Here is a 12,724-nt window from a genome sequence, read left to right as displayed (position 1 = left end):
TACACCCAAATGAGGGCATTGCGTTCATCCACCTCTGGCCTGCTGGCCCCCCTACCTCTGCAGAAGCACAGTTCCCGCTCAGCCCAGTCAAAACTGTTCGCTGCTCTGGCACCCCAATGGTGGAACAAGCTCCCTCACGATGCCAGGACAGCGGAGTCACTCACCACCTTCCGGAGACACTTGAAACCCCACCTCTTTAAGGAATACCTGGGATAGGATAAAGTAATCCTTCTACCCCCCCTTACCCCACCCCCCCAAAAAATTAAATATATATATATATATTGTAAAGTGGTTGTCCCACTGGCTATCATAAGGTGAATGCACCAATTTATAAGTCGCTCTGGATAAGAGCGTCTGCTAAATGACGAAAAATGAAAAAGGAAATGAAATGAACGACCGTTCCACAGGTGCATGTTCCTTAATAATATGGGAAACAGTGTTTAAACCCTTTACAATGAAGATCTGTGAAGTTATTTAGATTTTTTCAAATTATCTTTGAAAGACAGGGTCCTGAAAAAGAGACGTTTATTTTTTTGATGAGTTTATATTGTGTGATCCTGTTTTTAAAACAGGTCAGTTTTTTTTTTGTATGGATTCAGTTCCACCAAGGATGACGAGCCGCCCGAACCCAGAACATCCATAAGAAGATTTGCATGCAAAGATTTATTTTTCCTTTTCCTTGGAGGACACTGAATGTGCACTGCCATACTACGGTGTGGTAGGATTCTTTGTTGCAAGACATCATAGCATCATACATTGCAGTTGAACTGTCATAAGCACATACCACATTTAAACACCTTACAGTGTTTATTGATAGGCACAGTCACTCACATTTGATTCCATCTCATAGAGGTTTATAAGTCAGTATTTGTGAATTGGGTTGTGTTTTTCTGTGGATTCATGTTTATTGTATTTGTATTGGACATTGAAAGCTGAGATACCCTCAGATTAAAATAGAGTTGGCTGCACCCTAGTAAACTATAGGCGGAATATATGGCCGATATCGAAGTCTATTGTCCTGTTGATATATTGAATTCATATTGAGCTCATTGTACAAATTTCACATATAAATATTTACTCAAGGTGAATATTTTTTTTTAAAAGTATTTTTATTTAGAAAATACAAGCCGGCATTCTTTTCCTAAATTATTCAGTTGTGCTGTTTTCATTTCTCCCTACTGCTCCAGTAGCAAACCTAACTGGTCCAATAGAGTTTAAGCTTAAACATACAGTAGGCCATAGTGTTAAATAATTGTTACACTGCCATTGAACTTGAAGCAGTCAGACTCAATGTGCCATTGAATCCCTAGTGGTCTTTCTGATGGCAACTCATCAAATGTAAGGTTAAGGTCCTTAATGTCGGATGCACGTTCAAATGGCAGTATGCTTTCTAGGACAGCTCTGTCATTTGATACAAACTTGTGCAGTCGAAGACCACCCATGGCACAAAGTTCTTGAACCTCACGGCAAACTGAATAGCATGTTCCATACTGTCTATGCTTGTGATCCCGTCATCGACGTAAAAGTCTCTCATGATGAATTGTGAGCCTAGAGGGTATAGGTCTCTGTTCTCCTTAGCCAGATGCTTCAGCCCATAGTTTGCACATCCAGGAGATGATACAGCGCCAAGTAGATGGACCTTCATGTGGAACTCTTGAGGCTGTGCAGTAATGTATCCCTTTTTCCACCAAAGGAAGCGCAGATAGTTTTGGTCAGTCTCAGGCACATGGAATTGGTAAAACATATTCTCAATGTCACACATCAATGCAATAGGGTGCCGCCGAAAACGCATGAGGAATCCGTTCAGCTTGTTCGTCAAATCAGGCCCTGGAAGCAGATGGTCATTCAAACTGGTTCCCTTGTACTTGGCAGAGCAATCAAATACTACGAAGAGCTTATCTGGCTTCTCAGGATGATGAGAAAAATACAATTCCTCGCTTTAATTTCCATCATCTTCAACTTCTACCCTTTTCAATGACACCCATGAACTTGACATAACGATCTTTATACCTTTCATCCTTTAACAGTTTCCCTTTGAGATGGCTGAGCCGTACAATGGCGAGTTGTTTGTTGTCCGGTAGATTGGGTCTCTCCTTAAAAGGAAAGGGCATTTCATAGTGGCCATGACCATTTTTCCTTATACCATCATTCAGCTTGTTCAGGAAGAAGATGTCATCCTGAGACACTGTCTTGCCATCTTCACTGGTGTCCTTGAAATCGGACTCCAGAATGTGAATAGCATCTGCATCTGCAGGGGTTACTGAGGGGACCTCTTTTATGATGACCCGGTGACACAGACTAGCGACCCCACAATGCTCCATCCAAGTCAGTTCGAACAGCAGATGGCTCATCATTTCCTCCTAAAATTACTTGTTTTGGTTCCATTGCCCTTTAGCAGTTGTAGCCTATCAGAAGGCCAACCTCACAATCCTACTACCGTGGAGAGATGATTCCAGTGCTTGGCCGTTTCAGCCATTAAAGCATGGTGCTAGCAACCAGGGCCATAAATACATATGAGGACACCGAGGTCCAGACCTCATCTTTTATTTCTAATTAGAAAAAATATATAATAATAAAAATATTTTGTACAAAATAAAGAAAATCAATTATGGGTCAACATCTAAATATTGCTCCCAGTGTTGATCAGAGCTCAGAAGGGGTGGCGGTCTGTGTATATTTGTAAACAACAGCTGGTGCATGATATCTTACGAAGTCTCGAGGTTTTGCTCGCCTGAGGTAGAGTATCTCATGATAAGCTGTAGACCGCACTATCTACCAAGAGAGTTTTCATCTATATTCTTCGTAGCTGTCTATTTACCACCACAAACCAATGCTGGCATTAAGATTGCACTGAGTTGTATAAGGCCATAAATCAACAGGAAACGCTCATCCAGATGCAGCGCTCCTAGTGGCCGGGGACTTTAATGCAGGGAAACTTAAATCCGTTCTACCTAATTTCTACCAGCATGGTAAATGTGCAACCAGAGGAAAAAAAACTCTGGACCACCTTTACTCCACACACAGAGATGCATACAAAGCTCTCCCTCGCCCTCCATTTGGCAAATCTGACCATAACTCTATCCTCCTGATTCCTGCTTATAAGCAAAAACTAAAGCAGGGAGCACCAGTGACTCGGTTACTAAAAAAGTGGTCAGATGAAACAGATGCTAAGCTACAGGACTGTTTTGCTAGCACAGACTGGAATATGTTCCGGGATTCTTCCAATGGCATTGAGGAGTACACGACATCAGTCACTGGCTTCATCAATAGGTGCATCGATGACGTCGTCCCCACAGTGACTGTACGTACATACCCCAACCAGAAGCCATGGATTACAGGCAACATCCGCACTGAGCTAAAGGGTAGAGCTGCCGCTTTCAAGGAGCGGGACTCTAACCTGGCTGGTCATGGCTAACATCAACACCATTATCCCAGAAACCCTAGACCCACTCCAATTTGCGTACCGCCCCAACAGATCCACAGATGATGCAATCTCTATTGCGCTCCACACTGCCCTTTCACACCTGGACAAAAGGAACGCCTATGTGAGAATGCTATTCATTGACTATAGCTCAGTGTTCAACACCATAGTGCCCTCAAAGCTCATCACTAAGCTAAGGACCCTGGGACTAAACACCTCCCACTGCAACTGGATCCTGGACTTCCTGACGAGCCACCCCAGGTGGTAAGGGTAGGTAACAACACATCTGCCACGCTGATTCTCAACACGGGGGCCCCTCAGGGGTGCGTGCTCAGTCCCCTCCTGTACTCCCTGTTCACTCATGACTGCATGACCAGGCACAACTCCAACACCATCATTAAGTTTGCTGATGACACAACAGTGTTAGGCCTGATCACCGACAACGACGAGACAGACTATGGGGAGGAGGTCAGAGACCTGGCCGTGTGGTGCCAGGACAACAACCTCTCCCTCAACGTGATCAAGACAAAGGAGATGATTGTGGACTACAGGAAAAAGAAGAGGACCGAGCACGCCCCGATTCTCATCGACGGGGCTGTAGTGGAACAGGTTGAGAGCTTCATGTTCCTTGGTGTCCACATCACCAACAAACTAACATGGTCCAAGCACACCAAGACAGTCGTGAAGAGGGCACGACAAAACCTATTCCCCCTAAGGAGACTGAAAAGATTTGGCATGGGTCCTCATATCCTCAAAAGGTTCTACAGCTGCACCATCGAGAGCATCCTGACTGGTTGCATCACGGCCAGGTATGGCAACTGCTTGGCCTCCGACCGCAAGGCACTACAGAGGGTAGTGCGTATGGCCCGGTACATCACTGGGGCCAAGCTTCCTGCCATCCAGGACCTCTATACCAGGCTGTGTCAGAGGAAGGCCCTAAAAACTGTCAAAGACTCCAGCCACCCTAGTCATAGACTGTTCTCTCTGCTACCGCACGGCAAGCGGAACCGGAGCGCCAATTCTCGGTCCAAAAGGCTTCTCAACAGCTTCTACCCGATAGCCATAAGACTCCTGAACAGCTAATCATGGCTACCCAGACTATTTGCACTGCCCCCCCCACCCCATCCCCCTCTTTTACGCTGCTGCTACTCTGTTTATTAATTATGCACAGTCACTTTAACTCTACACACATGTCCATATTACCTCAATTACCTCGACTAGCCGGTGCCCCCACACATTGACTCTGCACCGGTACCCCCCTGTATATAGCCTCCCTACTGTTCCTTTATTTTACTGCTGCTCATTAGTTATTACTTTTTTTTACTTATTTTTATTTTATTTTTTAAAAATGATGCATTGATGGTTAAGGGCTTGTAAGTAAGCATTTCACTGTAATGTCTACACCTGTTGTATTCGGCGCATGTGGCAAATACAATTTGATTTGATTTGATATTTATCACACTTTGATGAGCATCTATAGGTTATGGGTGCTTTGTATATGTTTCTGTGGCTTTTACATCACTGTTGCGCCTTGATAGGATGCAAGCGAGGGCACTCAGGATATGTGATGGGGTATTTGAAACTACACCAGTTGAGGCTTTACACTGACAGTATTTAAAGACTGTTGGGAATTTGAACGATATCAAAAGAGGGGTTTTGGCCCATAGATTGGAAAAAGGGTTGCTGAATATGGACTCAGAGATATTGTTGTAGGGCCTTCTGTGACAATAGGAAATGTGCCACCGTGGTTTTATACAAGACTACATGTTGACCTTAGTCTGATAGAAGAAAATAAACAGTGGTGTGAAGGGGATAATGTAGGAACAATAGTGGATCAATATATTCGTTTTATTCTTGTCTTGCAGTGTATACAGATGGTTCAAAGGATCCTATGAATGGGAAGACAGGGGCAGGTGTATTTATTCCTGAGTTCGATGGTAATCTATACAGGAGACTAACTAATGATTTATCTGTATATTCAACAGAAATGGTTGCGATAATTGTTGGATTACAATGGATAGAGGTGGTGCAACCAAGAAGAGTAGTAATATGTTCGGACTCTGCATCAGTTTAAGATCTGGAAAGTCAGAACGTGAGGATTTATGGTTAGAAATAATGATGCTGTTGTTGGGGTTACAAATATTTTTTTTGAAAATACAGTTCTGTTGGATTCCGGCTCATACAGGTGTTTATGGAAATGATTTTGAGGTTATCAAATCAAATTGTATTTGTCATATGCGCCGAATACAACCTTACCGTGAAATGCTTACTTAAAAGCCCTTAACCAACAATGAAGTTTTATGAAAAATAAGAGTTAAGAAAAGAATTACAAAAGAAACTAATGTAAAAAAAAATTAAGAGCAACAATACTGAGGCTATATACAGGGGGTGCCGGTAAAGAGTCAATGTGCGGGGTTACAGGTTAGTTGAGGTAATATGTAGGTATGGATTATGTTGTGTAGGATGAGATTAGGGCAAACAGGATTTAATTCATCTTCGAAACATGGTACTGGAATGGATGTATGGTAGAAGAAACAGTTGAACATGTATTATTATTTTGTGAAATGTACTGTATGATGTACATTTACGTCATTTAGCAGACACTCTTATCCAGAGCGACTTACAGTTAGCGAGTGCATACATTTTCATACTGGCCCCCCGTGGGAAATGAACCCACAACCCTGGCGTTGCAAGCGCCATGCTCTACCAACTGAGCTACAGGGAACCTGTATATGTAGAAAGGGAGAGGTTGTTTGATAGCGTCAGAGAGGTTGGATGGGAATGGGGAGTGGGTGGTAGTTAGGGTGGGGGTAATCAGAGTAGTGAGGTTTGTATGGAATTATTTTATTATAAATTCAGGGTTTGTTAAGAGAACATTGTGGTATAGATAGGTCGTGACTGGCCTCACACTCCAGTACAGTAGGTGGCGGTGTATGCACCTGTCAGTTGGTTACGATTCACCAATAAAACTTAAAGAAGAAGAAAATCACCTTTAGTTGGCTCTCCCTATTTTGATTTCTCAGACAAACAATCCTTTATCTGATCTTCCCTGTTTTTGTTTTTGCTCCACTTTTTGGGCTGCTTCCTGCCTTTAAGTTTGGTGTGGGTTTTTCTTTTGTTTGCCTATTCTTGGGCAAATTTAGTGGGCGATCATGTTGGGTGAATTTTAGGTTCCAGTTGTTGTTGCTAGTCAACTTTCAGTAGACACCCCATGAGTGTCTTTCAGAACCCCTCCTATAACCCCACCTGTTTTGTTTTGGTTGTTGGTCAGTGACTCTTTGTTAGTTCCCCCTTCTGTTTGAGTGACATTTTTGGTTTTCTTGCTGGGCAATGTAACAGTTACCACAAGTTCAAAATAACCAAATTTGCTAGTTGGGTAGCTTCCTTAATTGTTTCCTTTGGATTGTATTAAAAACTGAGGAGAAATCAACAAATAAGACATTGGCATGGCATTTGGCTTCCTTAAGTGTTTGTAGATTAGGTACATTTAAATATTTTAAAGAGAAAGCCAAAGACAATTTTTATCTAAATGTAAAAGTCCTATGTAGAAGTAAAATCCATGTAGTTATTTTATGTTGCAAAACATATTGCCATTCCGTTTACAAAGATAGTGAATCAGGCTATAGTAGCCCTTTAGAATGGGGCTATGGGGAACTTTGTCCATAAGCTTTGAAGTATTAATTTCACTGAGTTAGGACTTGACAACTGTATGTGAGATTTGGCAGTGAATTGCTAATTGATAGAAAGTAGAAAAGTGGTCCTTCTCTACACCAGTTATCAGTTCTTATTCTCTACAAGCATTTCGCTACACCCGCAATAACATCTGCTAAACACGTGTATGTGACAAATAAAATTTGATTTGATAATAAGAGTCCTTCAACTTAAACATTGAACAGGAAGGACAAACTTTAAAAAACTTTTCTTAAACTTTAAAATAGAGGCAGTTAATTAGAAGTTTGGCTACAACCATTTTTGTTGGTTATCTTTCTCAGCAGACCCCATCCTCTGTATGCTTAAAAGGATAGTGCAGCTAGATTACATACAGTACCAGTCAAAAGTTTGGACACACCTACTCATTCAAGAATTTTTCTTAATTTTTTACTATGTTCTACATTGTAGAATAATAGTGAAGACATCAACACTATGAAATAACACATATTGAATCATGTAGTAACCAAAAAAGTGTTAAACAAATCAAAATATATTTTATATTTGAGATTCTTCAAAGTAGCCACTCTTTGCCTTGATGACAGCTTTGCACACTCTTGGCATTCTCTCAACCAGCTTTATGAGGTAGTCAACTGGAATGCATTTAAATTAACAGGCCTCCTTGTAGCTCAGTTGGTAGAGCATGGTGCTTTTATTTTTTATTTTTTTATTTCACCTTTATTTAACCAGGTAAACCAGTTGAGAACAAGTTCTCATTTACAACTGCGACCTGGCCAAGATAAAGCAAAGCAGTGCGATAAAAACAACAACACAGAGTTACATATGGGGTAAAACAAAACAAAGTCAAAAATACAACAGAAATACATATAATATACAGTGTGTGCAAATTTAGCAAGTTATGGAGGTAAGGCAATAAAATAGGCTATAGTGCAAAATAATTACAATTAGTATTAACACTGGAATGATAGATGTGCAAGAGATGATGTGCAAATAGAGATACTGGGGGTACAAATGAGCAAAATAAATAACAATATAGGGATGAGGTAGTTGGGCGGGCTAATTTCAGATGGGCTGTGTACAGGTGCAGTGATTGGTAAGGTGCTCTGACAACTGATGCTTAAAGTTAGTGAGGGAGATAAGTGTCTCCAGCTTCAGAGATTTTTGCAATTTGTTCCAGTCATTGGCAGCAGAGAACTGGAAGGAATTGCGGCCAAAGGAGGTGTTGGCTTTGGGGATGTCCAGTGAGATATACCCGCTGGAGCGCAGACTACGGGTGGGTGTTGCTATGGTGACCAATGAGCTAAGATAAGGCGGGGATTTGCCTAGCAGTGATTTACAACACCAGGGTTGTGGGTTCGATTCCCACGGGGGGGCAGTATGAAAAAATGTATGCACTCAGTTGCTCTGGATAAGAGCGTCTACTAAAATGTAAATGTGGAATTTCTTTCATTCTTAATGCGTTTGAGCCAATCAGTTATGTTGTGATAAGGTATAGAGAAGATAGCCCTATTTGGTAAAAGATCAAGTCCATATGTGACCGACCGGCTCAAATCGGTCTTATGTAGCAACATTTGAAATTGAGTTTTTTACATTGGATAAAAGTAAAGACTCAGAGCTACAAAATGGTACATCATACACTACAGTTGAGGACCAATGGGAAAATAATTTTGCTTTGAAAGTTGCTAAACTTGTAAACTCACTTTTGAGAAAATGGTCTTTGAATGTTTTGGTGCTACTATCGGAGAGCCCTTCACCCATTCAGCATCGTTCTCATGAGGACTGCCACAGGAAAGGAAGACCCAGAATTACCTCTGCTGCAGAGGATAAGTTCATTAGAGTTACCAGCCTCAGAAATTGCAGCCCAAATAAATGCTTCACAGAGTTCAAGTAACAGACACATCTCAACATCAACTCTTCAGAGGAGACTGTGTGAATCAGGCCTTCATGGTCGAATTGCTGCAAAGAAACCATTACTAAAGGACACCAATAATAAGAAGAGACTTGCTTGGGCCAAGAAAGACGAGCAATGGACATTAGACCGGTGGAAATGTGTCCTTTGGTCTGGAGTCCAAATTTGAGATTTTTGTTCCAACCGCCGTGTCTTTGTGAGACGCAGTGTGGGTGAATGGATGATCTCCGCATGTGTAGTTCCCACTGTAAAGCATGGAGGTGAAGGTGTTATGGTGTGGGGGTGATTTGCTGGTGTCACTGTCTGTGATTTCTTTAGAATTCAAGGTACACTTAACCAGCATGCTACCACAGCATTCTGCAGCGATACGCCATCCCATCTGGTTTGCGCTTAGTGGGACTATCATTTATTTTTCAACAGGACAATGACCCAAAACACACCTCCAGGCTGTGTAAGGGCTATTTGACCAAGGAGAGTGATGGATTGGTGCATCAGATGACCTGTCCTCCACAATCACCCGACCTCAACCCAATTGAGATGGTTTGGGATGAGTCGGACCGCAGAGTGAAGGAAAAGCAGCCAACAAGTGCTCAGCATATGTGGGAACTCCTTCAAGACTGTTGGAAAAGCATTCCTCATGAAGCTGGTTGAGAGAATGCCAAGAGTGTGCAAAGTTGTCATCAAGGCAAATGGTGGCTACTTTGAAGAATCTCATATATAAAATATACTTTGATTTGTTTAATACTTTTTGGGTTACTACATTATTCCATATGTGTTATTTCATAGTTTTGATGTCTTCACTATTATTCTACAATGTAGAAAATAGTAAAAATAAAGAAAAACCCTTCAATGAGTAGGTGTGTCCAAACTTTTGACTGGTACTGTATTTGCATACTCTTTACTTTGACAGCAGGTTATAGACAAAGAGAGATTGTGTATGTTTAATTAGCCACAATGTTTTTTTAAACACACACACATATTCAATAAAGATTTCAATGATCCAATTTCAATGTGTTTTATGGTAGTTATATACAGTTGAAGTCAGAAGTTTACATCCACTTAAGTTGGAGTCATTAAAACTCGTTTTTTAACCACTCCACAAATGTCTTGTTAACAAACTATAGTTTTGGCAAGTCGGTTAGGACATCTACATTGTGCATGACACAAGTCATTTCTCCAACAATTGTTTAAAGACAGATTATTTCACTTATAATTCACTGTATCACAATTCCAGTGGGTCAGAAGTTTACATACACTAAGTTCATTGTGCCTTTAAACAGCTTGGAAAATTCCAGAAAATGATGTCATGGCTTTAGAAGCTTCTGATAGGCTTATTCACATCATTTGAGTCAATTGGAGGTGTACCTGTGGATGTATTTCAAGGCTTACCTTCAAACTCAGTGCCTCTTTGCTTGACATCATGGGATAATCAAATGAAATCAGCCAAGACCTCAGAAAAAAAATTGTAGACCTCCACAAGTCTGGTTCATCCTTGGGAACAATTTCCAAACGCCTGAAGGTACCATGTTCATCTGTACAAACAATAGTACGCAAGTATAAACACCATGGGACCACGCAGCCGTCATACTGCTCAGGAAGGAGACGTGTTCTGTCTGCTAGAGATTAACGTACTTTGGTGCGAAAAGTGCAAATCAATCCCAGAACAACAGCAAAGGACCTTGTGAAGATGCTGGAGGAAACAGGTACAAAATTATCTATATCCACAGAAAAACGAGTCCTATATCGACATAACCTGAAAGGCTGCTCAGCAAGGAAGAAGCCACTGCTCCAAAACTGCCATAAAAAAGCCAGACTATGGTTTGCAACTGCACATGGGGACAAAGATCGTACTTTTTGGAGAAATGTCCTCTGGTTTGATTAAACAAAAATAGAACTGTTTGGCCATAATGACCATCGTTATGTTTGGAGGGAAAAAAAGGTTGCTTGCAAGCCGAAGAACACCATCCCAACCGTGAAGCATGGGGGTGGCAGCATCATGCTGTGGGGGTGCTTTGCTGTAGGAGGGACTGGTGCACTTCACAAAATAGATGGCATAATGAGGAAGGAAAATTATGTGGATATATTGAAGCAACATCTCAAGACATCAGTCAGGAAGTTAAAGCTTGGTGGCAAATTAGTCTTCCAAATGGACAATGACCCCAAGCATCCTTCTAAAGTTGTGGCAAAATGGCTTAAGGACAACAAAGTCAAGGTATTGGAGTTGCCATCACAAATCCCTGACCTCAATCCTATAGAAAACTTGTGGGCAGAAATGAAAAAACTTGTGCGAGCAAGGAGGCCAACAAACCTGACTCAGTTACACCAGCTCTGTCAGGAGGAATGGGCCAAAATTCACCCAACTTATTGTGGGAAGCTTGTGGAAGGCTACCCGAAACGTTTGACCCAAGTTAAACAATTTAAAGGCAATGCTACCAAATACTAATTGAGTGTATGTAAACTTCTGACCCACTGGGAATGTGCTGAAAGAAATAAAGCTGAAATAAATAATTATCTCTACTATTATTCTGACATTTCACATTCTTAAAATAAAGTGGTGATCCTAACTGACCTAAGACAGGGAATTTTTACTAGGATTAAATGTCAGGAATTGTGTAAAACTGAGTTTAAATGTATTTGGCTAAGGTGTACAGTGAGGGAAAAAAGTATTTGATCCCCTGCTGATTTCAAACCAAATCAAATCAAATCAAATCAAATTTTATTGGTCACATGCGCCGAATACAACAGGTGCAGACATTACAGTGAAATGCTTACTTACAGCCCTTAACCAACAGTGCATTTATTTTAAACAAAAAAGTAAGAATAAAACAACAACAAAAAAGTGTTGAGAAAAAAAGAGCAGAAGTAAAAATAAAGTGACAGTAGGGAGGCTATATATACAATAGAATAAAGTGACAGTAGGGAGGCTATATATACAGGGGGGTACCGTTGCATAGTCAATGTGCGGGGGCACCGGCTAGTTGAGGTAGTTGAGGTAATATGTACGGCTAGTTGAGGTAGTTGAGGTAATATGTACATGTGGGTAGAGTTAAAGTGACTATGCATAAATACTTAACAGAGTAGCAGCAGCGTAAAAGTATGGGGTGGGGGGGGCAGTGCAAATAGTCCGGGTAGCCATGATTAGCTGTTCAGGAGTCTTATGGCTTGGGGGTAGAAGCTGTTGAGAAGTCTTTTGGACCTAGACTTGGCACTCCGGTACCGCTTGCCGTGCGGTAGCAGAGAGAACAGTCTATGACTAGGGTGACTGGAGTCTTTGACAATTTTGAGGGCCTTCCTCTGACACCGCCTGGTATAGAGGTCCTGGATGGCAGGGAGCTTTGCCCCTGTGATGTACTGGGCCGTACGCACTACCCTCTGTAGTGCCTTGCGGTCAGAGGCCAAGCAGTTGCCATACCAGGCGGTGATGCAACCAGTCAGGATGCTCTCGATGGTGCAGCTGTAGAATTTTTTGAGGATCTGAGGACCCATGCCAAATCTTTTTAGTCTCCTGAGGGGGAATAGGCTTTGTCGTGCCCTCTTCACGACTGTCTTGGTGTGTTTGGACCATGATAGTTCGTTGGTGATGTGGACACCAAGGAACTTGAAGCTCTCAACCTGTTCCACTACAGCCCCGTCGATGAGAATGGGGGCGTGCTCAGTCCTCTTTTTTTTCCTGTAGTCCACAATCATCTCCTTTGTCTTGGTCACGTTGAGGGAGAGGTTGTTGT

General features: G+C 41.7%; 1 protein-coding gene across 1 annotated transcript in view; it reads left to right on the top strand.

Moving 5' to 3' along the window:
- The window catches only part of LOC121541139 (NXPE family member 3-like), an 89,265-nt gene that overhangs the window by 38,357 nt on the left and 38,184 nt on the right, over positions 1 to 12,724 (top strand). The window lies entirely within an intron of this gene.

The sequence above is a fragment of the Coregonus clupeaformis genome, chromosome 3, assembly GCF_020615455.1.
Source record: "Coregonus clupeaformis isolate EN_2021a chromosome 3, ASM2061545v1, whole genome shotgun sequence".
In the NCBI taxonomy this organism is placed as follows: Eukaryota; Metazoa; Chordata; class Actinopteri; order Salmoniformes; family Salmonidae; genus Coregonus; species Coregonus clupeaformis.
This window is presented reverse-complemented; position numbering and strand designations above follow the sequence as displayed.